This window comes from Anser brachyrhynchus, assembly GCF_964034855.1.
Source record: "Anser brachyrhynchus genome assembly, chromosome: 1".
NCBI classification, from domain to species: domain Eukaryota; kingdom Metazoa; phylum Chordata; class Aves; order Anseriformes; family Anatidae; genus Anser; species Anser brachyrhynchus.
The window spans coordinates 31,247,972-31,274,712 of record NC_137694.1 but is presented as its reverse complement, the minus strand read 5'-3'; the positions used below and the strand labels follow the sequence as shown (position 1 = coordinate 31,274,712).

General features: G+C 38.0%; 1 protein-coding gene across 7 annotated transcripts in view; it reads right to left on the bottom strand.

Annotated features, from left to right (window-relative positions):
* The window catches only part of CNTN1 (contactin 1), a 249,919-nt gene that overhangs the window by 178,980 nt on the left and 44,198 nt on the right, over positions 1-26,741 (bottom strand). For 4 of the 7 annotated variants that reach the window (XM_080570116.1, XM_080570114.1, XM_080570111.1 and 1 more), the window contains 2 exons: positions 6,189-6,335; positions 1,190-1,235 (listed from right to left, as the gene is read on the bottom strand). The gene's annotated coding sequence lies outside the window, so the exon portion shown is untranslated. Of the gene's footprint in view, positions 1-1,189; positions 1,236-6,188; positions 6,336-26,741 lie in introns of those variants that run through there. The other 3 variants (XM_080570117.1, XM_080570109.1, XM_080570112.1) reach the window with 2 other exon arrangements.

Genomic DNA, 26,741 nt, shown 5'->3' with positions numbered 1-26,741 from the left:
GATCCGCTGTGTTCATTACTATACAAATGTCCAACAGAAACATCTGTCAATATATTACCAAGGTTCAGACTCCCAAAAGGATAAGGGTTGGAGGCATGTACCTTCAGGATTCATCAAAGCGCTACCCTACGCTCATGTTTTCTTTGTCCAGCAGCATAACCTACTGACGTTAGAGAAGGTAAAAGATGCCAAAGTTAAAAATGTCAGCGCTAAACAACTTTAAGCCAACAAAGCGTGTTTTGCGGTTAGGAGCCATGACTTCCTCTGGTCCTGTCCCATTACAGGAGAGTGGATTTCACTTCAAGCACGTTCTGAAATCTGTTTCCAAATTTGTATTAAAATGTCTCTTGTTTATGTTCTTACTTGAATTATACTTCTAGGAATATTACATTAACTTAATACAACCTTTAAGTGAACTAAAGAGGAAAAAATCACACCTGCCTACCCCTAATGAAAATCTAAGCACACTCCTCTGCCCTGCTGAGCTGCCACTGTTATTTCAGTGTCTGTCTTACCAGAGTAGCTTCATCAGAGACAAGTAATGTTGCTTACTGCAGCGTAACATGATTTTATAGGTAGCCCAAGGTTATTCTTCCTTCATATAGTGAGCTCATCACTGAGCTATGGGTTTCCTATTGCCCAGCGATATCTACATACAGACTGGTCAGGGGGGGCTTTATCCTGCTGTAATCTGGTCACCAGGTACCACCTTACGTTTTTAAAACATATTTTGTAGAGCCCAGTAGGTCATTTCTGAATAATCAACAGAAGTACAGATCAGGTTCTATGCTTCTGTGGTATATATACAAAATGTTCTTTGGTGTGGCTTTCATGGTAGATCCCATCTCTACTCCAACATTCAAGAAGGAAATTATAGATATACATATTAAATATCAATTCAAACTAGAGAAGTCTTTGAATCAAAAAACCTTGCATGCAGACCTGATGTCAAAATGTTGCATCTCGATATAGCTAACATTTAAAAATTAATCACATTAAGGTCAAAAATACTGTTTCTGCATATTACTCCAGCATAAATTTCTGAATTAGCGGTGTTTTTACCACATTTTTCACTGCATCAAGATTAATAAACAATGAGGTTAATAAAAAGATCCTCTCTTTCACTTCATTACTTAAACTTAATCCGATATGGATACTGGGAAAAAAAAAAAAAAGAGAAGCCACCAACCTCTAATAAGGCGGAGTCTGTTCCAGTGCAGATCCAGAAGCAGTATCTAGGATTGAAGAAAGACAGAGTTCAGTCTGGTTGCTTGATACTTAACTTAATTTTTCAATTTGCTCGTTATGTTATAATTTGTTATGCATACTTCCATAACATGCTCTTCCAATCAGCTTTTCCCAGATGTTTTCTGGCATTCATAAACATATGGGTTTCAGTTAGTCACTGTCTTGCATAAAGCTAAGACATATTAATAAAATCCTAGCAAAATTAAACTTTAAAAGAGACTTACCCTATTTAAAACTTGCATGGTTTTATTTTTCCTGATTACTTGGTAGACAAGCTATTACAGATTGCCTTTGAAAATAAATTAAGATGCACATTTAGCTATTTTTTAAAGTCAATAACCGTTAACACAAAAAACTAGATCTGAAAGCTTTCTCCTGCAGTAAAGCATTGAGATGTCAGCTCAGATACATTATCAGTTATGCTATCACCAAACTCCTGCTTTCTCTAACGCATTTCATTCTTCTGTTTATAGTATGCTTTCTGATCCCTCCCTATACTTGTCTCCACCCAGTAAATTTTGCTGCCCTTCCAGAATAGTTCAAAAATCTTTACTCAAATTGTGTTTTGATTTCTTCAAACACTCTCTGATTCACAGCTGCAGATACCATCCACCTACTTCCAAATCTGCAGTTCTTCTTTTAGCAGTTTGGGTGTAATATCCCTGAAATGTTTGGATTGCTGGATCCAAGGTGGTAACTACACAACACTGGCACTACTTGCAAATTTTCAACTGCTTCCAAGATCTAGCACAACCTAAACAAATAAATGCAGAGTACTCACTTCAGAAGTTGGCTACATAAACTAACAGATTTACAGCTCACCCCCATGCCTGCGTTTCCTTTTATAACTGTAGTTCATTGCAACTGTGAAGATTTCTACATTGTGCTAACTGCCAAATGGACAATAATTTAGGTTGGTAAACGTGAGGTAAGGAATCTTTTAGATATATAAGGCCCAATTGCTAACTCCAGGGGTGACAGATGATCCAACCAGCACCCAGGCTCCAAAGCTGTACTACTTTGTAGTTAGCTTCTTCAAAGCAGACTCGAAACTCAGTTTGTTTCTAGCATACTCTGATTTATTGCAACACAAAATCCAATCTGTCTTCATTTTCCCAAGGACACTACCAAATTAGAAATGTAATAATTTCTCTGAAGGCTTCATTAAGTGGTGCAATTCCACTTCTTTCCATGTACCACGTCTGTGTAAACTGACACAACATTCCCATGGCCTCAGCAACACTCTCATTAAATGGTGTGTTATCTCTAAAAGTTTAATGTCACAAGCATTCCACTATACTGAGAGAAGAAGAAAAATAATTATTGCACTCCCAGGTTCATTCCTTTAACCTCTTATAAAATAAGTAGGTGTTCATGTTCAAATATTGTGTTTTAATCCTTCTGCTGCTGCTGACCTGGACAGAATAGCAGAATAATCCCACCTATAAAGAACATTTCTATTATTTCTACTTCCTTGTAAACTATTCATGAGAGTCCATGGATAAAAATAAACTAATCTTACAGAACCACATACACAAAAGGACTTACTCTGTCATAACTAAATTTTATTCTCCAATCACTCCCTTGCTAAGTACATATTTGCATGTACTTAATCTTAATAACTTTGAAAACTGATTTCCAAGCAACACATTTATCTTGAGTAGGAAGTTTCTGGGGTAACAAGTACAGTACATTATCAGGATAATACAATATATTCTATCCTTCTTCCAGCACTTAACAGGAAGGTTTAAATGTTTGCTTTGTAATTTATTATCTGCGATGGAAAATAAACTAAAACACAGAAAGAACAACCTCAAGGTTCTGAACAGTTTTATAAAATTACAAGCATTTAAAGAATGCCAGCTGAGCCCCCTTGGTTAAGAACATATTTTTCTGGAGTAAGGGTTTGAGAATTATTCCCTACCACATTCAATGAAACACCCTTACATTAAAATACATTATTCACAGAATCCCAGAATGGCCGAGGCTGGCAGGACCTTCTGGAGCCCACCTGCCCCAGCCCCTGCCCAAGCAGGGACACCCAGAGCAGGCTGCCCAGGGCCACGTCCAGGGGGCTTTGGAAGATCTCCAAGGAGGAGACCCCACGGCCTCTCTGGGCAGCCTGTGCCAGTGCTCAGGCACCCGCCCAGCACAGAAGTGCTGCCTGGTGCTCAGGGGGAGCCTCCTGTGCTCCAGTTTGTGCCCATTGCCTCTTGTCCTGCCACTGGGCACCACTGAAAAGAGCCTGTCTCCGTGCTCTTTGCACCCTCCCTTCAGGTATCAATATACACTGATAAGATCCCCCCCAAGCCTCCTCTTCTCCAGGCTAAACAGCTCTCAGCCTGTCCCTGTAGGAGTGGGGCTCCAGTCCTTTGATCATCTTGGTGGTCCTACCTTGGACTCTCTCCAGGATGTCCACGTCTCTTGTACTGGGGGACCCAAAACTGGACGTGGTACTCCAGGTGCAGCTTCACCAATGCTGAGCAGAGGGGAAGGATCACTGCCCTCAGCCTGCTGGTGATACTTTGCCTAATGCAGCCAGGTATTCCTGGCAGTTGGCCTTCTAAGTGTCAAGTGCACATTGCTAACTCATGTTTAACTCGGTGCCCACCAGGACTGCAAGGTTCTTTACTGCAGAGCTGGTTTCCAGCTGGGTGTCCCCCAGCTTGTCTTGGTGCACTTCTTCTTGTTCAGCTCCATGAGGTCCTTGTCAGCCCACCTCTCCAGCCCTCTGGGTGGCTGCATGGCTCTCTGGCAAACCAGCCACTCCCCCCAGTTTTGTTTCTCCCCATATTCTTCCTGTAACTTTCTATACATTATTTTCAAAGATCCACTTGTGTTATACTAAATTCTGTACTTTTTGATAATAGCTTTAGGTTCATTCCCTTCAACTGAAACTTACCACTGCAGTACACCAGAAGAAGAAAAAGCAACGTGAAAGAAATCAGCAGACATTAATTTAATCTTTAACAGAGCAACACTTAGTTAGAAGTAAACTGTGATAAATGTTACACTTTCTTTCCCTTTCATCAGTAATTCTGGATATTACTAATCCATCATTTGTGAGTATTTCACCTCTATGTTTTACCTTTGGTAAGCATTGCATTATGGAAAAACTTGTCAAACCTTCAGGCAGCTGCTAAAATAAAACAAACTGCAGATATGAGACAACTAAAAATGCATTTTCCACGGGTGAAATGTAGGACTACAGAAAAAAATCTAAGCTATAGAAATGTGTAATGTTGATTAACAACAAAACAGAGTATCTAGAGTGGTGCTGTTACTGGGGGGAAAGAAATATCCCAGAGTAGTCTGGGAAACTGTCAATTAAATGTCTGTCCTTGCAAGTTTAGAACAGAACATAAAACTTCCCCATTTATGTAAGAGGAGGATCATCACAATTTTTAAGCTAGTTTGGTGAAGAATACAGAACACATGGGCACAGGGCAAGAGGAGGGGTCTACCTAGCTCAGTATATTGACTTGAATAATGGCAACTACTTGATGCTTATAAACAGAATATAGGGAATAGGATGAATGATTCTTCCTCTGCTCTACTCTTTATGACTTAAATATGAATGAAAGAAAAAAAAAATCATTAAAAACATCATTAAAACACATCAAGTACTGTGTCCAATTTTGGGCCCCTCACTATAAGAAGGGCATCGAGATGCTCAAGTGCGTGCAGAGAAGAGCAACAAAGCTGGTGAGAGGACTAAAAAGCAAGTGTTATGAGGGGTGCCCAAGGGGATTGGGGTTGTTTAGGCTGGAGAAGACTGAGGAGAGATCTCATTGCCCTCTACAACTATGTGAAAGGAGGCTGCAGCGAGGAGTGCGTTGGTCTCTTTTCTCAGGTACAAATGATAGGGCACAAGGAGACAGTCTCAAGTTGTACCAGGGGAGGCTTAGGCTAGATATCAGGAAGAGTTTCTTCATTGAGAGGGTGTTCAAGCATTGGAACAGGCTGCCCAGGGAGGTGGTGGAGTCCCAATCCCTGGAGGCATTTAAGAGACATGTATACTAAGGGACATGGCTTAGTGATGGGACTTGGTAGGCCAGGTTGGTGGTTGGACTTGATGATCTTGAAGGTCTTTTTCCAACATAAATGATTCTATAATCCTATGATTTTTTTTTTTTTCAAATTTTATCCCACTTCTGTTCACAGTGGTTGGTAAAAGATAGTGAAGTAATTTGCTTGAATCTCCACACATCTAAATTTATGAAAAAACACTCAGCATTTTAGATCATCTTGGCAGACCTAAATTCACTTCTTCAGCCTAAATCACAGTGTGAGGCAAGAGAGAGAAGTGCGATGCAGACAGATTACTGCTGAACTCAGTAATGTCTAAGCCATGATTAGCTCTCAAAAAAATCCACTTTCAGTCTTCACTAATCAGTAGGACCAATCAGTTCAGCACAAGGCATTTGATGTGCACACCAATGGGTCATTATAAATTAACCTCCACTCAAAAAAAAAAAAAAAAAAAAGCTTTTTTTGTAATACTTAATAAGCTTTTGATGACTCCATTGCAGAGGACACTATCTGAGAATTATGTCATTCAAAACATCACCCATGAAAAAGAAACATACAAAAAATATCTTTACCTAACTGACAAATTTATTGTTTGTACCTGCTTATCTATCTGAATCTACTTAGGAATGGTTGCTAGATGAAAACACAGCATGTACAGTCCTGCAAAAATACAAAATGTAATGATTTTTGTGTATGTCAAAGCACTTGGATATTCCAAGTGTATAAAGAGATATAAAGTTGTTATCTGTCTAGAGTTATCAAGTTCCAATTGAAAGACAGTAAATTATTTGTAACTCTTAAAAATGTCTTTATTATCAACTGTTAGAGAAAGCACTCCTAAACATAAACTGCATTCAGGTTTAAGCTCTGACTCAGAATGGCAAAGACTTCTGACATTTTTCTAGTACCTTTTGTCACAGCTGTTAGTGATAATTTGCTTCCTTTCCATAAAGCCTTCCTCTGCTTTTTCACCTAATCCTTTTAAGTATCTGCTTTCATGTTCTGACACACATGGCCTTTCCAACAAAGTCCTTCACAAAAAAATCACCTGAAATCTGCAAAAAAAAAAAAAAAAAGATTATGTAGCTTAACTATTTCCGTAATCTGTTATTATAATAGCTAGAAACTTCAACTTGCTCTTATCACTTTTACCCTAAGAAAATTGAAATATAAGAAGTGAAGCAAACAAATGCTCAAAAAATACCGTGAACAAGAAGTTGTGTTAAAAAAATATATAGAAGTCTTTCCATATCTTTAAAAGATATATATATTGTACTGTTTATGCAATTCTAAAAGAAAAAAAAAAGAAAAAAAAACCTGAAGCCTGAATTCTTTGACCTACAGAGACAAGAAGAAAGAACTTAGTTTCATAGTTCCAGCAAGAATATAGTTGCAGTATAAAGCAGGAGATACAACCAACACAACAATGGTACAAAATACTGGATCAGAGATCCAGCATTGTGGCATGAAAAGAGAAACTGAGCTTAATTTAAGAAACCTCCCTTTTTTGTCCTCTTATATTACAGCTTGGGTAATAGCATCAAAGATACACCTAAAGCATCATAGATGCTACATTAGAAAGATGCCAGTCAAAACTACACATAAATTCATCTCACATTGTTGGAAAATTATAAATTAAATGGTCGGTTAAATGGTTGCTTTAGATGCTAATTGAATTTTACATCACCTGTCTAACTTGAGTTCCCATCTTTCAAGCAATTTGTAATGCAAGCCCAGAGCTTATTCCTTTTTTAAATTCTCTCATTTCCTTTCTCTTTCATTTATTTATTTATTTTTTTAATAATTCAGATGTCAGGAAATTGCTTTAGCACAAACTTTCTACATTATATATAAATATATATATATATATATACACACAGATATATATATATATATGTATAAATACAGAACACACAGATCCCTCCTATCTATGATCTTTCCCGGTAATGCTACATAAGTCAAAAACCAAAAGCAGTTTTTTTCCCATCAGGCTGAGCACCTACAAACCTCTACCAGCACACTCTGTCCTGGTCCAACACAGTCTCCAGAAGCAGGACAGACAGACGGCAATCTGGAAGTGCTTGGGCTGGAGACTGGGAGACTGAATGACCCACTGAGGCACACCTTGCCCAGACCGTCACCCCAAGCACTTGTCCACCTTATCCCTCCGCCCTCTCCAGCCTTGCTTTTGGGGACCTTCTCTGACTTAGCACAGGGAAGCAGTGGGTGAAGAACAGCACTGCACTGAGCTGCAGAAGCCAGAGCCCAAGCACCTTGGAAACAACACTTCTGGCTATTCATTGCTACGACACAGGCAACCACAGCTGATGCTTTCTAACTCCTAAGTGCCTTGCTCTGCTGCTTAAATTACCTTCTTCTAACACGGTACTTTTGCAAGTAATTTCTCATGTGCTAATTTTTTTTATCCGAATTTAGCTTTTTCCTAAAGACTAGTGAGTCTTTCAGTTGTACTTATAATGGTAGCACACACACCTGTCATAACAATGAAAATGACCTTTTGCAATACTGCTCCATGGAGGCTGCGCAACTTAAAACACATTTTCAGAATTTGCTGAGGAACAATACAAACGAGAAAATAAGAACTATCTTTTGGCCCTGCCAAAGGAAATCAGCCTACAAATTACTTCACTGATGGCAGGATTTCTTGTGTGGGGGTCTTCTTTGGAACAAGCAAGCATCATTTCCTTCAGGAAAACAGACAAGTTGGAGAGGTGAGCAAGACGGGAAATTTGATCAAACTCTTTCCACAGACCTCATTCAGCCTCATTCAGAAGTTCTAGAAACTTCTGTTTCTTAGAAAATCTCTTCTAACATTAAATATCCATGTGGTCTTGTAAAATGTCTGAAATGGCATTTTGATAATTATGCACACAAGTATGATGTTCAATCTCTCATACTGAATGCCCCATTCACTTATAATAAATGTGAGCATAAACCAAATAACTTCATCAGTTTAAAAAAAGGAACTATAGCTTTAATTCCTGAAAGCTTCAAAAAACAGTTTCTCAAACTTAACAGTTGTATAAGAGGCCTCTTTTGATGGGTATGATTTCAAACTTTCATGTAGTTACTATTAAAGAGAGCAACTTTACGAACCAACACTGAGAAAGCATAAAACAACAACAAAATTTAAAAGGAAAAATGTGCAAATACATCAAGGATGAGCTTAACAAATCTAGAAATATGACCTGACAAACAAAATATGATTTATTGAACCAATTGTTCATGTAAATCTTCAGAGAGCTTATTTTAACAAAGGCGTTATTATAATGATGATCACTGAAGTTTTAGTGTATATTTTATTATCTCACTGGGGAAAATTTGCATGAGCAAAGGAATGGACTGCTTGCCTTGGTAAGCATTTTCCAGTTACCATTCCTATAGCATGCATCTCTAAGAAGCAAAAACAGTACAGTGGATATTTTGATGGAAATAACAGTAAAAGTGAACAAACTTGACATTTAAATTGCCAGCCATCTTTCGACTCTGGAAACCTTGGTGTTACTTTTAATCTTTACTCCAGGAAGAGCTTTTCATCAGTGTCATGGAGCAATGGGAAAAATCTGGTTATAAGTTTAGCTTCTCTCACCTAAGGTTTGTGATTCAGGCATGCACCTGGATCTGAGGGTACGCACCTTGCCTTTCCCCAGGCCATCTGTACCACTCACAGATGGTACCACTGTTTGATGTGAATTTACTATGGATGTGCTCTAGTTTAAATAGATCCTTAAGATGATAGAGAACGCTTGGTACTGGCTCCTTGTCAGGCAACATAAAACACAGGCAATCACCAGGAGACACTCCTTCAACTCTTGTGGTGCTTTTGCCTTTCCTGGCTGTTCAGTCTATCCCAGCTGTATGGAGCAGATGGGAGGTTGTTCAAACCCTCTTACAAAAGTGACTGCAGTATGCCTGCTGGGCAGGAAGACCTCACCATCACCTCCTTCAGGAAAAGTCCCACCAGATTTCCTTATGCAGTGCTGTTAACTAAGCTCATTTACTGGATGCCAGGCATGGACTGATCTAAAAATAAATAACACAGTGCATTCACATGAAAGCCTGTACTGGTATAAAAAAAAAATCAGTTATCAGATGCAACCTCAATATTTAGAAAGCTCTTTCATTCCAAATTTCCTTCCCATTTCTAAGGCTTATGAAAACAAAACCTGAACTTTTGTGTGAACTACTAACTGTAGGATCATGGCAAATCACAAAACTGTATATAGCCCTAGAATAAAACCAAAGTGTAGCATGGTACACGTACAAGAAAATACCACAGACATCACCTTGTAAATACAAATCACAATATAAATGAATGAGTCAAGTAAAGCCAGTTTTAATGGTAACAAACAGAAAAGCAAGTGTAATGTGGAAAGAGGAATCAATGAAGAATGTGCAAGCCAACTGCGGTAGGAAAATCTACAAAAAGAACTGCAAGTGGAGTTATGAGGAGGCAGTAAGGGACTACCTCTACTTGCATGAAATTGTTCCTCATGCCACAGTACCACTGACTCCCCTCAGCCTCACCCCCTAGCTCTCCTTGGGAGCACGGACACCCCTAGCCTGGGGGCCCAGGCCTCTGAAAGAAGGGTGGGCCTAGCACCACAGAAGGGAACATCTACCAGAAAATCTGTCTTAGCTGCTTAATAACCATAATCACAGAGATGGAATAATGTAAATGCGGTACTGTAACTAGAAAGTTAAGACTTCAGTTAGGCTAAAACTAAATTTGGAGCTCAATATCCAACAGTTTCCTTCTGCCTGTAACAGAAGCGTAACACCTGCAGCCCCAGGCCTGGCACCAGATGCCTGCATGGACCAGAGCTACTGGAACAGACAAGAAAAACATTTCCAGCTGCCACCACTGAGTTAAGGGAAAGAGATTTTTCACAATTGCTTTAGTTAATCACATCAACATCTCATCATCTTCTACTAGCTGCAGGCTGCTTCATTAGATAGGGAGGCCTGTGACCAGGGGAAGCGTGATTTGGGAGCAACAGAGATCCAAGCTCTTGATTTCTTACAGGCGAGTCCATTGTGAAGCCAGGCTGCAAACAAGACAACTCACAGGGCAAAAGAGGATGCGATTAATCTGCTAGAAGCCTCTGTAACACTTGATCCCCATTTATTCTGGATTTAGCTCATGGAAAAAAAAAAACTGCCGTTGGCCATAGCTGGAGGCATTGCTTTCACGAGGAATTAAAATTGAACATTATTAGTTATGCATTCACAGTGGAGGTGCATCAAAAAGCGAACAGACAGATATGGTTCCTGCCCTAGAAATTACAAACAAAGGCTTTATCCTGAGAAGATATACATGGAAGGAACACTATTCACACAAGTAATCCTGCAGGACTGGGATCTTATTTAGTCTTTAGAGACTGAGCCTGTAAGAACAGCACACAGATAAAACCTCCACTTTCAAAAGCAAGTCATTCACTTTATATCACTAATTTAGCTGTAGTGTTGCTACGAGAATTACTTATTACGATAATATTAAAATACTATAATTATTAAAATAATATACACAATTTGCATTTGAACAGTATATTGACTAGTCCAGAAATATAGCAGGAGATGCTCTTCATGTCTTAGAGAAATCTGTAATTCACCAGTCCACAGGCAATGACGTTATCCAGCAGGGAGTATGACATTCAGTTCAAAACCTCCCTGTACAATTTAAACCATTCTTGAAATGAGAGGGAAATCGATTCTGTCAAGGTCAAAAAGATCTTCCTCTTGCAATCTAAGCATACCTATTCAGTTGATACAAACTTTAAAGTTAAAAAAAAAAAAAAAAAAAAAAGGCTAAAAAAGGGAAAGACAAGGATGCTTGCCATTCTACAAAGCAATTTGAAGAATATCTTCAAGTTGGTTGTTCTGGAAACCACATAATAAAATAACTATTAGCAATATAAGTCACAATCCTACCATACGCCGTAGCACTAGAAAACGTAAAAAGTCTCTTTGCAACTGCCTGTTTTGTTATATGTAGTATTCATGAAAATGTCTTAGAGACATCAGGTTAGCAGCACTCTGAACTGCAACCTTCCCCAATTTCTGCATTACTTTAGTGCAGAGCAAACATCAAAAAACAAAAAAGTCGTCCATTTCACAGCTACCCTCACCACCTGCATAACAACAAATTGAGCAATTAAACAAGCTTCTCTAATAAAGATTGGGATATTGAAATAGCAACCAATATTTTGAAGGAGTAAGTAAATTTTATTCCGCACTGAACATGAAAAGTTTCCCTGTATGCCATTCATTAGCATTTCCATGCTCGGACTTCACTGACATTTGTGTGTCTTTAAAAAGCCAGTTCAGTGAAGGACAAAACAGATCACGACTAAATTTCAGTGATCCAAGGAGCATGTTCATACTGTAAACAGATTTTGCCTATAAACCATGTACTATACTTTGAGTGTTAGATACAGCAAATTGTGTACTACAATACTAGTACTACCTCCTCTAGTGATATTTAGGTTTGGTCACAATCCTAAATGACTTGGACTTGTGTGAACATGTGGATTTCATTCACATAAGTAGTAACAGCTAGACAAGAGACATTATCTTGCATACTAGGTCATTATAGCTATATACCAATGAAGAATTAGGTGGTATTTCAGTGAGGTGTCAGTATTTTAGTTAACGGTGGTATTACAGAAGTCATTAAAAAGGATGTTCTTCAACACTGACCAGAGCAATTGCTAACTTGGTTAAGGCTAGATATGAAAATTGCTTTCCTATTTCAAACAAAACATTTTAGAGAGATTAAAAAAAAAAAAAATCAAGTGTTTACTGATTGATTCCCATGTATTTTAGCACTACTGTACGTGCTCAGAAAGATAATTTGACAGTTTGAATGAAATGCTACAATAGAAGAATTTGCTAAAACAAAAATATCAGATCAGAAAGTTTTGCCAGAGTCGACCAAGCTTAAGTGATATATCAAGGACGTCTGAGTTCTGGTTTGTCAGGGGCCTGTAAAATATTCCTGTCAGTAAAAGAAAGAAATCATCTTTTACCCTCGAGAACAATGTCAGCAAGCATATTCAACCCACTCAGGCAAAGTAATGATAAAAGCCCTTTTCACCTCTGGACATGCATACCTTCAATCTGCCACCATAGAATTTAATGATTAAAATGTTCCAAAAACTGCCAAAAGGTTCACATTTAATTATCACTGGAATCAATAGAAAGAAAGATTGCAGAAAATTACTAGTTCTACATAATTTAAGTTTTTTGATTGCTGACTTCTAGGCTACATAGGCAGACTACATTACTTTCTAAACCCTAATTCATCTGATGTAGGAAGAGTAATTCATTTCTACTCCAGAGGACATAAAACTGTCACTACTTCAAAGTATGTTCCACAGCCCTGGATTTACTGGGGAGAGCAAGGAGTTGCATCTGCCCTTGTTTCTATCATGTAGAACACCAATTAAACGAACGATGTGATTCTTCATTACAGGATTTTCAGCTAGTCAGTACATGCTCAAGAACTAGAAAGGGATCTGGATTTAGCCATACTTATGAAACCAGAAAGCACATTATATCTGCTCCTTGGGAACAACCAAACAAGTTTTAGTCATGCCTTGGGTATAAATGGGGTAGGATTGCTTTAAACTTTCTGTCAGGTAGCAGGATGATAAATAACTTACTCAGTCCGAGAGCTGTAACTGGAGGATGAAATGAAAAATCACTAATAATTCTGCAATCAAGGTGCTAATTTGTTTCTCTGACAAAATCAGATGACATATGCAAAATACCACTATCACAAGTATCAAGCTTCAGGAACAAACATACTACTATTCAACTGGTATACAATAAAATAACTATAAAAAAGTATTTGGTTATTAGTCTTTATTTATTGTGCATGGCACTGAACAGAGCCTCTAAAAGGATGATACACTAAAGGCATTTCATTTTTATTTGTGAAATACTGAAAAGACATTTATCATCTTTATTAGAAAAAGCACCTGGACAAGAAAAACGTACACTTATGGCTATACTGGCAAATAAATACATTTTTATATCTGACTTGTATTTCCATATTGCTTAACAATTCAGCTTTGTGTAGTGCACTTGGCAATTTTTCTTTGCAGTTCTTTAAATGCCTGCAGAGTGACATAAGCTGCTGCACAAACAGACAACTGAAGAAACCTTATGTATACTTCTCCTGTAACTTTACGTGCCTCCGTTCAAAAGTTACCAGGAAACGCTGATGAACTCACACCGGACAATGTCATAAGTCTCTTTTCCTTAAATATAGGTTAAAAAATATGCAGAATTATTTTTTCATTAAATATGTGTCCAGAAAACTAGATACCCTTAGCATGCAGTGGGCTTTCTTTGCCATGCCATTAATATAAATATCACATTTACAAATAGACAGTGCATATCAGCTTCTCCTGGGTTAATATGGCCAATTTACCACATTTTTTTCACTTATCTGAGATGAATCAATTAGTGAAAATACTATTTTCATGCAAAATTAGTCCACTGAGAACTGAACTAAACCATCAGTTCCTGTCACATGAATTACCATCTCTAAATGTCAGATATTCATCCTGTTAAGATACTGATCACTTGGGTTGGATTCAATCTGAACTAATATTAAAACCAGTCCTGTTCCATTACATGCTCCCTGATCAAACTGGCCTTCCACAGAGGCAATTTTTGATGTTTAAAAAAAAAAAAAAACCAACAAACGTACAAAACAAAAATATTTCCACTAAGTCTAAAATGTCATAAATAATAAATGCTTGTTTGCTTTCTTTCCTTACAGCCCAATTTATGAGATACCAACTCTGTTCCACATTGAATGATTTAATTTAATGATTTTATCTTGGTGCCTAGTGAACCAAAATCTCTGTAAAGCCAGTAGGTATCATTTCACATAGTTTGGCAGAATCGGCATTCTAGACCAAGAAAATGCTAACTCTGCTTACCATGGCATCCCAAACAGTCCATCTCCTCATATTTCTTTTAAGCCTACATCCTCGGCTTAAAACACAAAAAGTTATAGGAAACAAATCCATATATTAGGCATGTAGCCAAATCAAACTTATGCAGTAGTCTGACCTCCTGGATCCATTAGAGGATGTATTACACTACCAAGGAGTCATTTCCATTCTGAACAATACAATAAAAGCATCAAAATATGTATCTTAATGGTGTGGTAAATAGATGTGGATTTATGCTTAGCTTAGTAATAACAAGATAAGGTCCAGAATAACCTCCCAGTTCTCTGGCAAAAAGACTGGCCCATCTCCCAGGATGAACTAGATAATGCTATACACCTTTAGACTTGCTTACCTCACAGGAAGAATAGGGTTTAGTGCAGATAAACAGAAATTAAAAGCCCAAGGTGGAGAGAAAGCATCTTTTCTTTTGTATAGCTCACAGACACCATTACGATTTCCCCAAAATGGAGGGGAGTGAGAAGGATGCCAATGTAAGCACTATGAAGTTAGCTATAGGACTGTAAATGTGGGAGGCTAACTGTGCTGATGTTCTGATCATGTTTCCCATTTCCATGGCTCATAACAAACGTATTTCTTTAGTGGCAAAAATAAGTGAGGAAAAAAAAAAGAATAAAAAATGTAAAGTTTTGGGTAACCTCAACTGACAGGGAAGAGAAGCGAGAGAATTCCTCAGGGATATAGAGAGGCTCATAGCATGGAACACAAGATTAGGATTGTTGATAAAACTCTGAGAGCCTTCCTGGTTGGCATTATGTATATTATGTCGGATTCCTGAGAGTCAAGTGAGACTGGGACTCCTCTAAGCTGCACTGATTCCCTTCTACCTCCGTGGAGGTCAAACCTCACTTACTCTCCTTGATGGGGAGAAAAACAAATTCCTGGCCCCTATTCTTCTTCCAAGCCTTTTCGATTGATATCCAAGTGCCCTTCTATGGCTCTAAAAACAAATACATTGCTTGAAAGTCTTCTGGTACTTTAATAGCATCAGAAATCAAAATTAGGAAAAATAAATGCTGGTTTCATTATGTGATGCTATTTATAAGTTACAAGGTTCTTGTCTGCTTGTCTAGTTATTTCTAGAAAGCCTGTGCCAGTAAAGAAATCACTTCCATCTGGCCCCTGGTAAGAGCTTGCAGAATAACTAGGCAAATTCTGCTCTGACTGAAGCCTCTGACAAAATTTTCACTAATCAAACTGGACACAGCATCATGTACTAATTGTATTTCTGATCTCTGACCTCAGCAGTGACTACCTCTTTCTAGCTTTCCCCTTATTTTACGAACCCAGAGAAGGCCACTCATCTTCCCGTACCCCAAAGAACTACAAGAACAGATGCAGATGGATTAGGAAAATTGTGTCCTCCTGAGAGCGGTGCTCTGAACCTTGCCATCACCAGCATAGGCCCTTGAAAGCTGAGAGCAGAGGTTTGTTCTGCACTGCAAAGCTGATGGATTATATGATGTGCAACATCTATACTTGATTTATCACGATGACAGATTTACCATATAGGAAAGTTATCATTTCACTTTTACCACCAAAAGACAACATATCTCCCTTTACACCACTGTCAAACTCCAATTTTGTTGGTACTCAAGGCTGAGTTATACCTCATGACTGGCTCAACCATGCCTGGTAAACTTTAATGCCTCCTGGACGGATTATGAAATCTGGCATTGGAGCTGCTCAAGCTTGTAGCCAAAAACACCCTCAGAAAAGAAAATCGTAAGTGGTTCATTAAGCGGACTTCTAGTCTTCTCGAGCTTGTTGGACTTTGGTACGTCTATATGTCCCAAAAACTAATTTCCTTAAAGTGTTACCACATATTAATCATACCAAAGCCCCTTTGCACCACTAATACACTGGAAAAATCTTTGTAGTCAGGAAATTGTTCTTCCTGCAAATGAAAACTGGTTCTCTCATTTCATTTTAGACCCTTCATTACTATGCCATAAATTAATTTCTTACGTTGTTGTTTACTCTTTACATTTGGTTTTGAATCCTCCAAAATAAATCAGGTGATGAAAAAACAAAATCTCATATGAGTTTTGCAGTGCTTTGTATAATAGCTGTTGGCAAGTCAGCACTTGCCTAGGAAGTGCAGGGGAACTTAATACCAAATCCCTTGCAAAAAATATCCTTCCAAGAATTAGCTTCAAGAAGTAGCAAATTTTTGACAGTCAGTAAATTCAAGCTTTATGCAATGAATTAATCCTGTATGTTACACATTCACTGTATCAACTATTCCATGGACTGTCCTATAGAAGTAATTTCCTGTAATAAAAATGTAACCATCTGCAGTGGGAGAATGGACCACTAATGAAGATGATGAGAATTTTATGTGGATGAGAATTTCTAGAAGATTAAAATGGTTTATGAAGTAGTAAGAAAGTGCCTGCTACAAAACCAACACAGCAAGATCTCTACAGGCTGTTTGTATGCCTTTGCTTACTTATTTTAGGGTTCTTTAAGGGTTCATGGTTTTCTTTCCTTGTTTACTCCTTGTAGTTATGTATTTTTTATCTTAAAAAAAAAAAAAGGTCAATTTATACTGTTCAAAGGTTTACATTTCAATTCATTAACAAAGATTACAGAGAAGGCTGTTGAGGATTTCTCGGTTCCCCAAGAAAAGCTGGTTTCCATTTTTGTGCATGGTCCAATCTGCTTGTTCTTTTTTTGTTCCTTTTTTTTTCTTTATCAAGGAAACCCAACAATCAAACCCAGAAGGCCTTGTTTTTCCTCAGACTAATTTCTGCTGAGCTTTCTCTTTTTCAATGCCTGGAAAATTAGGGAGGGAAATAATTCCCCAACTCCCATCACTATCCAGTGTGGTTTAAGAGAATTGTGACCAGAAACTTATTTTGCTAGACCACAGTGCTCCTTAGCAAGTAAACTACATTTCTGATATTCCCATAATTAAATAATTCCCATGAAAGCTACACTTAGAAGAAAACAAATAGGAGAAAAAACTTGCTGAGATTCAGATGGACATGGTGACAGATTCATTGCTAAAAGTAGGGCAAATTCAAACTGGGAATGCTTTTAATAGAATTTTTTCACAGTTAAGTCTATTCAAATAAGTGGGACTCAATGACAGCTGGGAACCAGCAAAAATCAGAAACCAACTAAATGCTACATTCAGTTTTAATTGACACGTCATACACATTTAATTGACAAATTTGGAGCTCAGTTCTGGATATGGGATGTCATCCAAGAAAGACATTAGCATTTCATGAATTCCCATCCTTTTAAGGTTAGAATCCTGTTTTGATTAGCTCTGCTGCTTTTGTATCCTTAAGAAGGAAATCCTAAATTTCTGATCTTCAAACTATAAACATTGTTACCTCTTTGATTCTAAAATATGTCTAATCTTTCAAAATCAAAGCTATTTCAAAATTATGTTTTTACTTTCAGATTAGGAAACACAATAAGCAAACTGTTACCTGGCTAGGAAACAGATATGCTAAGGTTAGATATTTTAGTTTGATACGTTAGACCAGCTCAAGCAGCAGACAGGGTCCAGGCTTTCTACTTCCTACAGTTGTAATGTCAAGTAACAAAAGCAGTTTCAACATTTTGTATAACCCTAGGAAAATGAAAGATTGAAGGAATTCCTGGAAACAAAACAGGCGAAGTACTTGCTAAATTCCAAAAAATGTCAACGTGTGCATCCTTATTAGCAAATCAGCAGATGCTTTCTCTTACCTGTATGGAGACATCTAAGTGGTTCTGCTGGAGTTATCCTTATTAGTCTAGTTGGATCAGTGATGAGTCAAAATTAATTTGTCCTGATACAGCTAGCTTTGATAGTATGTCCACATGTTACCTCCTGGCCTGCCCATCCACTTAAAAATGATTATGGGTCTCTATTGCATGGATTATTTCCTTTCATGCTTCCCTAGAAAACACTCAGTTGATCACAACACTGTATTATTTGGCCTGAGTAATTGGCTACAATGCTAGGTGGCCCCTGAGCACCTCAAAGCAAGCCATTGCTGCTACAGATAAAATCATCACTTTGCTCTTAGCTTTCTAACCCCAAATTCTGCCCCCAGTCAGCATTTCTTATGCTTACCATGACTAATTTGGAACTGATTAAGGAAAATATCTGAATACACTTCTAAGTCACTTTACTCTCAGAAAAACTACATCCTTTTTTCCCTGACCTCAAGCACTGTTTATACCAAAGTCTGTCTTAAAAGTCCCCCTTGAGAGACCATAGTTGTAGATGGGAGCTGGACTGTTTTGCATTCTTGACAGATCTACCTAAACATCTAAAAGGATCCATAAACACTAAGGACTAAGATAAGGCTTTGCAACAGATCTTCAGTTGCATGCACCTCTGAAACTAGCAAGCTACTGATGTCTGAAAAGAAAGTTTTTATATCCCCAAATGTCTTTTGACATACTTCTCTATGTATGTTCTCGAATGCTCTTGAAGAAAGATTTCTACTTCTAACTGCAGTGTTTAACTAGCATAGCTGCTGCCCTGACCCTTCAAAAAGTCATACATTTTTCCCTAAAAAACATACAAGTTTCCCCTGTTTTATACCAATTGCTGTCATAACATTTCCCAATACATGCAAAATTATTTCTCAAACCTTTTAATTACAATCTCTTGGCCATCCCAAACAGTCTGCCTTTTAACTCCTCCCCAAGTTTAACATCTCTTTTTTTTTTTTTTTTTTTTGCCTTTTGCTATTATTTACTTTGCAAGAAAAACCATCTGCTATGTATCTTCCAACTGAAAGAGAGGAAGCCATTACACCATTCTTCTCAGTTATTAACCATAGGACTTTGTCTGAATACTTTTGATTTCTTTCCTGAGTAGAAGAAGAAACAGTACCAATAAAAAGTCAATAAAAACTACTTGTAACTGTAATTTCTACTTACTCTGTGGATCCTTACTTATTTTCACATAAAATCATCTTGTGGTATGTTGGCTGTATGTTTTGCTTGTGTTTATGTAGGCCTTCAAAGCAAACTGATGCCAGGTACCCTGGCATTACTGAGTGCCAAGAGGAAGAAGCAGAACCTGGGGAGAAGAAGAGCAGTACCTTCCAACAGCATAAAAATGATAAAGGATCTGCAAATATCTCCTATCACTTTGCAACGTCTCTTAATGCAAATGGAAAAACAGATGCTTACTTGTCATGAGAGACTATGTAATTTGCCCTCGGTGTTTTCTACAGGAATGATTGTTCTGCATCTTCTTTGACTGCTGCATCAATTTGGAAACTGCTGAAGAAAAGCTTCCTATTTTAGACTGTATGACATTACTGTGCAAAAACACCCATGAATGCTGGGAATAAACAGTAATGAGAATACAGCCAGCATAGCACAACGTTAATTGTTGAAAAGAACTGCTGATATTCCAAATAGGAACACATCATCTATCTCCAAATTCTGACAGACAAGAGTTGAAAACTGCATTTCTGATGTAAAGAAAAAAAAGCTAAAGTTTCATTTAGTTTCTCTTTCAACAGCTGCTTTTCCAAACCCTCCCCAAGTGAAGTATTCCCAGGACTCTACGGGATAAAGAGCCCATAAGCACAGCCCCGCTTGCAGCAGATGTTGGCAGCATAATACCTCCCCTCACATAAAGACTTTTATTTATGTAGAAGCTTAATAATTCAGTAACAACTTCAGTGAACAACATGAAGAGAATGGCTTATGAAGATTCTGGGATGGCTGCTACATTTCTAAAGTCTTTCTGGTTTGTGGGGAGGAGGGAGGGCCCCTCACAGCACACAGGCACAGCGTGGTGGATGTGCGGCAGGAGATCTGCGTGACTCCGGTCACTGGAGAAACAGCACAGGTACCTCTCCAGGGGCAGGATTACCATCACTTTTGCAGTCAGCTTTACTAACAGACACACGTAAAGGATGCCATGATGCTGAATCACACTTGAGGGATGAAAGTCCTTCTTCCACCACTTCCTTTTCACATCAAGATGGGAACAAACTAGCGTTTAAACTATTTTTTACTGTTCTCTAGAGCAGCGAGTGCTATGCCAGCACTCCTACAGCTATCTTGTGCTTCCACAATGGCAGGCTTTTCTTACAGGACTACATTTGATACCATTGCCCAAACTAGCCCTGACTAAATATGCGTTATGGACACCAACAGGCTGATTCCCGGGGCTGGTTCTGGTGGCTGCACTACAGTTTTATTACAGTAAAACCATACCAAGGCATGTAAGAATGAAAATGCAAACAAAATACTCTATTTTTGTTTTCTTCGACATTAAATACCTTGAAATTACACAGTGAAAATGATGCTTAGCTACTCGCTGTTACTGCTGATGATTGCACACATAAGAATGAAATCCACTGGACCATGCTGACATTTACTCAAAACAGAGTAGCAAGTTTGAGAGAGGCAAGGAGGAAAGGAGCTTATTGCTCAGCTTATTGCTCATCACACCATCAGTTTCTCACATACAGTGACCTCTGTAACCTGCTGGGCTCCACAGGCTGCCAGGGGCTCTAAGATTTACCTTCATATGTTCTTTAATAGCAAATGCAATTTAAGAGTTTGACCTGTATGCATATTTTCATCTCAAAATGGAGAAAAATGCATTTCCTCTACTTTTGTTTTTATTTTCCTATACTGAGGTTTAAAATGCTAAGCTCTGTTTTAACATGTCATTTTTTTTCCTTATGCTTTCAATTAAATCTTCAATATACAGTTTATTTGAATACATACTTTCCTATAATGAGATTCTACATGATAACATGACAGTTATCCGCATTTTCTGTCAAAAATATACTAAGGGAGGCGAGGGGGGGGGAGCATCTGACCTGCATCACTCTTGTTATTTATTAATATGCTTTTACATCTGGTTGTTCATCAAAGTGAAGATTATACTTCACATTCAAACAATCTAAAAATAATAACTGTCAGATTGGTTACAAAAGGATTTTTAAAAGAAAAAAGGACAGTGAATTGAATTTACGTGAAGATTAAATGAAGGAAAGTCCACGTTGCCTGTACCAGCTATACACAACTATACACACCTGGAGGATACTATTGAGGCCAGAGCACTAGCTGTCCAGCTTAAAGGGTGCACAACGTCTGCTTGGCACATTGTAAGGTGTACAAGATACTTTAAGCATCTTCATCACTGAAGAGACAGGAGCCACAGCCAACTCAATCTGTGGATTCTGAAAATCTACAGGAAACTTTTCAGTTTGCTCAATTTAGGACACAACAAAACTTTCCCCAGGCCTGCTCAGCACTGACTTCCATCTGCAGGACTGTGAAGATATGGGACTGAAACCATAGCTGGTGCTTCCTCTCCTCACTGTGGAGCAAGCTGCAGTGCGAATGCAGGGTGAAATTTGTTACACAACTTCATTCCAGATGTGAAAACTGCTCCAGATCACGGCATATGGCAACAAACATTTGTTTACACAAGAATATCTATATATTTCATGTACTGCACCCAATACACTTTGCAGTCATTTTTAGGATACACGTTGCTGACAGAGTTGTCAGCATTCTGACTCGTGGAAAATACCAGTATCTTATTGAACTTGGCAATGTAGAAATGGTCTTTTGAAAAGGACATTGCCAAGCTATTTGACATGACCACAAGGATACATAATGCAGTTGAAAACATCTGCTCTATTTTACATCTTCTAGGTAGATTTTTGAAATATATCTGCCTCCTATCTACTTACAAAACCTACTTTGATTTTTGTACTTATTTTCTGCATTATCAGCTGCATTTATTTTTGTACGTTTCTCTAGAAATGAGTGATTCTGGCCTTCATCATGTGGAGTTAGAAAGGCATGTTGATAATAGTGCATCCACTTAAAGATATCTATTTTTTTAAATTAATTCTACAGACTGCAAAATTAAAGGACAGGGAAAATGTTGATCTGTACGTGATTAATTTTGTATTCTATTGAACTAAAATAAAGTAGCAGAACAGAGATATAGGCAGCATGAATCAAGACTGCATTTACAATTATTCCTTCTCTGCCACAAGAAATGTTTTCTTCAGATTTGTTGTTTTTTTCAGTTTTGTTCCATCCCCCCCCGAATTATTTTCCCTCCCCTCCCTTTCCTTTTATACATTCATGGCTCTAGTATGTCATCTCTTAGGACATTCAGAATATGCTGCAGGAAGATCTAGCATCACATTTGCCAACACACACTCTGCTTCCACACCGCAGCCCCTTCTACCTCCTCTGCTACCATCCTACAAGCACAGCAGGGCAGGAATAATTTTCACATCTCTTACTACGGTGCCTACAACAGAGACTACTGTATGATGTAGTTCAGATGACTGATAAATCGTTTACCACAGCATCCAAGCTCCTTTATCACACTGGAACAGAGAAGAGTGGCTGTGCCACCCAGACTGGGTATGCCCGCTGATTGCCTGCCCAACACAAACAGCCTACCTCAACAGTTTCTTCGTGTAGGAGCCAGGATCCAGCAGCGCCTAAGGAATAAATGAACATGTCACGACGCAGCACACTGCTAGTGCTGGTGCCCCTGGCTCTCCACAGGCTGCTGCAGCTCTGTGAGGGGCTCTCAGGGCAGAATGTATGGATACAATAACTCCAGTTGCAGGTGTCACACCAAGCCAACCTATGCACACAGTTTCTCAAAGGGGCTGATTTCCTCCGACAGAGGATAGCTCCATGGCAGCATCTCATGGGTTACACTGCAGCATCTGGGCAATCCCTCATCTCTGGGTGGATATCCAGCCAGTATATACAGAATCTAAATACACAACGGGCTATGCAATAGTTGGTTTTAAATCTTAATTTTGGCTTCAAATAAGAAATAATCAACACATCTCTCTTCCTCTCTCTGTCTTACACCGTTGTGATCCTCAGGCATATAAAGGCAGTGAAGTATAAAGAACTGAAATAAAAAAAAAAACACTCCTGAAGTTACACAGTGAGACTGAGGGAACAGCACTGGGAATCGCCCTGTCTCTTCATCCCCAGCCCACTGCCTGACTCACCCGACAGCACTCACTGTGACACTTCGGCCACGCGGGGACCAGCTATGCCCTGAGGTACACCAGCTGTATTACAAGGATGATATCAAAATGCTTTTGATGGTGGTTTTATACAAATAGACAAAAAATGGGAATAAAGAAAGAAGAAAACCATATAAAGCAACAGGAAAAACAAGAAAATGATCCCATACTTAAACGTGAAGAATCTCTCTTAATGAGGAAAGCTAATTGTATTAAGTCAATTCTTTCAAGACTGCCACTGACTGCTTCCACTTCCCTACCAATATGACATTGTTGTAAAGACTGTACTATTGGGTATTATCTACCATTTCCATTTTAGTCTTGCTTTTTTTTTTCCTTTCCTTTTTTTTTTTTTTAATTTCTATCACTCTTTACTATTAGTAGGGGAAAAAAGCTCATTTAAAATCATACTTCACAGCTTTCAGATTTATCCAATTATGCCTTGAAATGGACAATTTCTCACTGCGTGGCAGCCTATATTTTCCATATAGAGAATTTGGCCTATATTTGGTGTTTCACTCTTCTTCCTGAACACACAGAAGAAAGGAGATGGAAACATGAGAAACAAAAAAAGCACATAAACATGTTGGTGTATATTTCTGTAAACAACCCTCTTCCTTGAAAAGCAACTAGATGTCAGGTCCTTGAACGAGGTTAATGCACACTGTGAATGACTCAAAATAAGCAGGAAACTGCAGCCTGCAAATGGAGATGACACCACAGTATCTCGCGAGGCTTTGACATGTCAAAACAAAATTAAAAAAAAAAAAAACAATAAAACAAATGAGAAGGAAGACATCAGACAAATTAACATAGCAGCCCAGCACTGCTCAGTTGCAAGAATCTTGTGACTGTAGTGCTGCAATATTTTAATTTTATGTAGCATGTATGTAGTACTTCTGAAGTCTACATATCAAATCAAAGGCTACGTTTTCAAAAAGAAACAAACCTCATCCAAATTATGCGATGATCAGTCATCACCAAGAGTGTGCTAAACATGAATAAAAAAATATACATATATGCATACACACACTGTTTAAAACCAAAGTTATTTCATTTTTTGTCATGTATTTTTCCTTTTCATATGAAACTTTAAATGTGATATTTGGTTATTGCTGTCCAAAAGAAAATCCAGGACATCTTAACTGAAGCATTTCTTAAGCTCTTTGAGAATTCAGGTCTCAGACCTTCTCAGTCATCCCTGTGTGTCTGGTATTTGATTGTTTGCTAGTCTTAGCATTCACAAAAACCACCAGTCTGGAACATGACTTGCAGCCAAACATATTCTCTGACAACACCTGTAACCATAAAGCCCAATGACTTAGTTGGCTAGAAAAAAATGTGAATATTCTCTTCCACTTTAATATGGCCTGAAAGGTCTTTACAATAATCCACAGGTTATTGGAGACCTCAGGGTAGCATAAATGGTAATTTATGGTGAGAAGCTACAACCACAAGCAATTTCTCTTTCTCTTTCTGAATAGCTAAAGCCTTTCATTCAGTAGGCTTTCCTTTGTAATTGCTGGTGCAGTCAGTTATTTGGTGATAAAGATTTTGATGGCATCCAACTGAGGCCAGAATCACCAGGTTTCCATTGGCAGTAGAACAGGGAAACCACTTCCCTCCACCTAGTGCTGGTGCCTGAGAAATGACCTGGGGAAACCAGCAAGTGTTAGAATAGACTACTGTTAAATGCAAAGCCTCCAGTATCTTCAAAACGCAATCGGATATATTTTATTTTTGTAAAATGATGGGGTTTTCACATATTTGTGTACAGGAGAGATTACTTCCTCAGGCACACAAATACTGAAACCTGAGCAAACACAAAGCCTGACCACAGACTGCAGAACGTATTTGTTTCAATCTACAGCAAGATCAGAATAGCAGATTTTATAGATCTCTAAGGCACCTTTTTTACATGAGAGTGGATTATTTCCATCAGTGCTATCTCTCTCATCAGAAAGGGAAGAACACAGGGTCTCTTGCTGTACGTGCTTTTGAAGTATCCCACTGCACTTCTTGGTCCACATTTCCAGCGCCATTGTCACAGCGAGGGCAAAACTAGCTGTCAGGAAAGGCCAACCCAAGTGTTATGTAGCCTGCTGCACTGCCAGTCTCAAATGCTGAATCTTCTGCTTTCAGGGCATCTGTTTAGTTAGGATCCCAAACCAAAAACTGGGTATAAATAAAGAGCAATAATATGAAACCATACAGGTGGCTCACAAGAATGCAACAGTAACTACAGAGAACTTTTCCATTTTGTCTTGAAGAGACAAAACCTATAGGAAATCTGAAACTACGCCATATTTTTATGTGCAAAGAGAATTGATCAGAGACATAAAAACAAGACAGCAAAACAGTATTTTTTTTCTCCATTATGGGAATTGTATCACCCAAAATAAATACCTTTTTCATGTCCACCAGCTGCGTGTAGGAGTTATTTCCAAGGCTGACAACTGCCTGCACTATTTATGTAATTTAGAAGTCTGAAGTATTTAGGTTATTAAAATCCAGCATGTGTTGGAGATCTGTTTTTTGCTTGAAGAGATCCAAAGCATAGACTAGACCAAGATGATTTCTTTTTTTTTTTTTTCCTAACACTGATGGAAAAATATGATTTTATTGTATTTCTACCAACTGATTGTTCTACTGAAAATGACAACTCAGGAAGCACTGGAAGTAACAGTTTGATATTAAGACAAAATAATAGTAAGAAAAGTCTTTCCAAATAAACACATTGTAGATTTCTTATTTTGCCTGATCTTCCTTAGTCACGTGTCATTGTTGTTATGCTTTTCTATACTTTTTTTCTGTGAATACAGTATTTATTTTCAAACTGAAACAATCCCAAAAAAGTCATGCAACGTTAGATTCTAACTGAACTTTTTAAGTGCAGATCTGCTAAATAAGAATATTACCACTTGCATATTCAGAAGAAAAAAAAATATGCAATCTTCCCATAATTGTCATTTTTAATTTTAAAAATTGTATTTCAGTATTGCTACTTGGATAAGAGTGAAATTAATATTTGCAATGAATGTTTAAACTACCATTGTGCCAGAAAATACTACAGCTTTATTATGAACTTTTCTGTATAATCCTATTAAAATTTCTGCCATTTTTTTTGTTTGTTTGTTTTCAAATCTGACCATTTATCTAGCAACTTTGGAGAAGAAGATAATACAAAGAGGGGGAACTTCTTCTTCTTTCCTTATCTATTTTTCTGTCTAACCTCACTGTGTGTAGAGAACCTGTCCTTATCTTCTACAGTAAAAAGAGGGTAAACAGTAAATTCAATGCAAAACACTTGCTTTCCTGCCTACCACCCAACGCGAATTTTAATTTTTAAATACATGTGAACTTTCCCCTCTGACTTCAGTAAGGTTAAGGAATGCATCTCCAAACGTATCTATGTAGATACAGATACATCTATATAGATATAGATGCT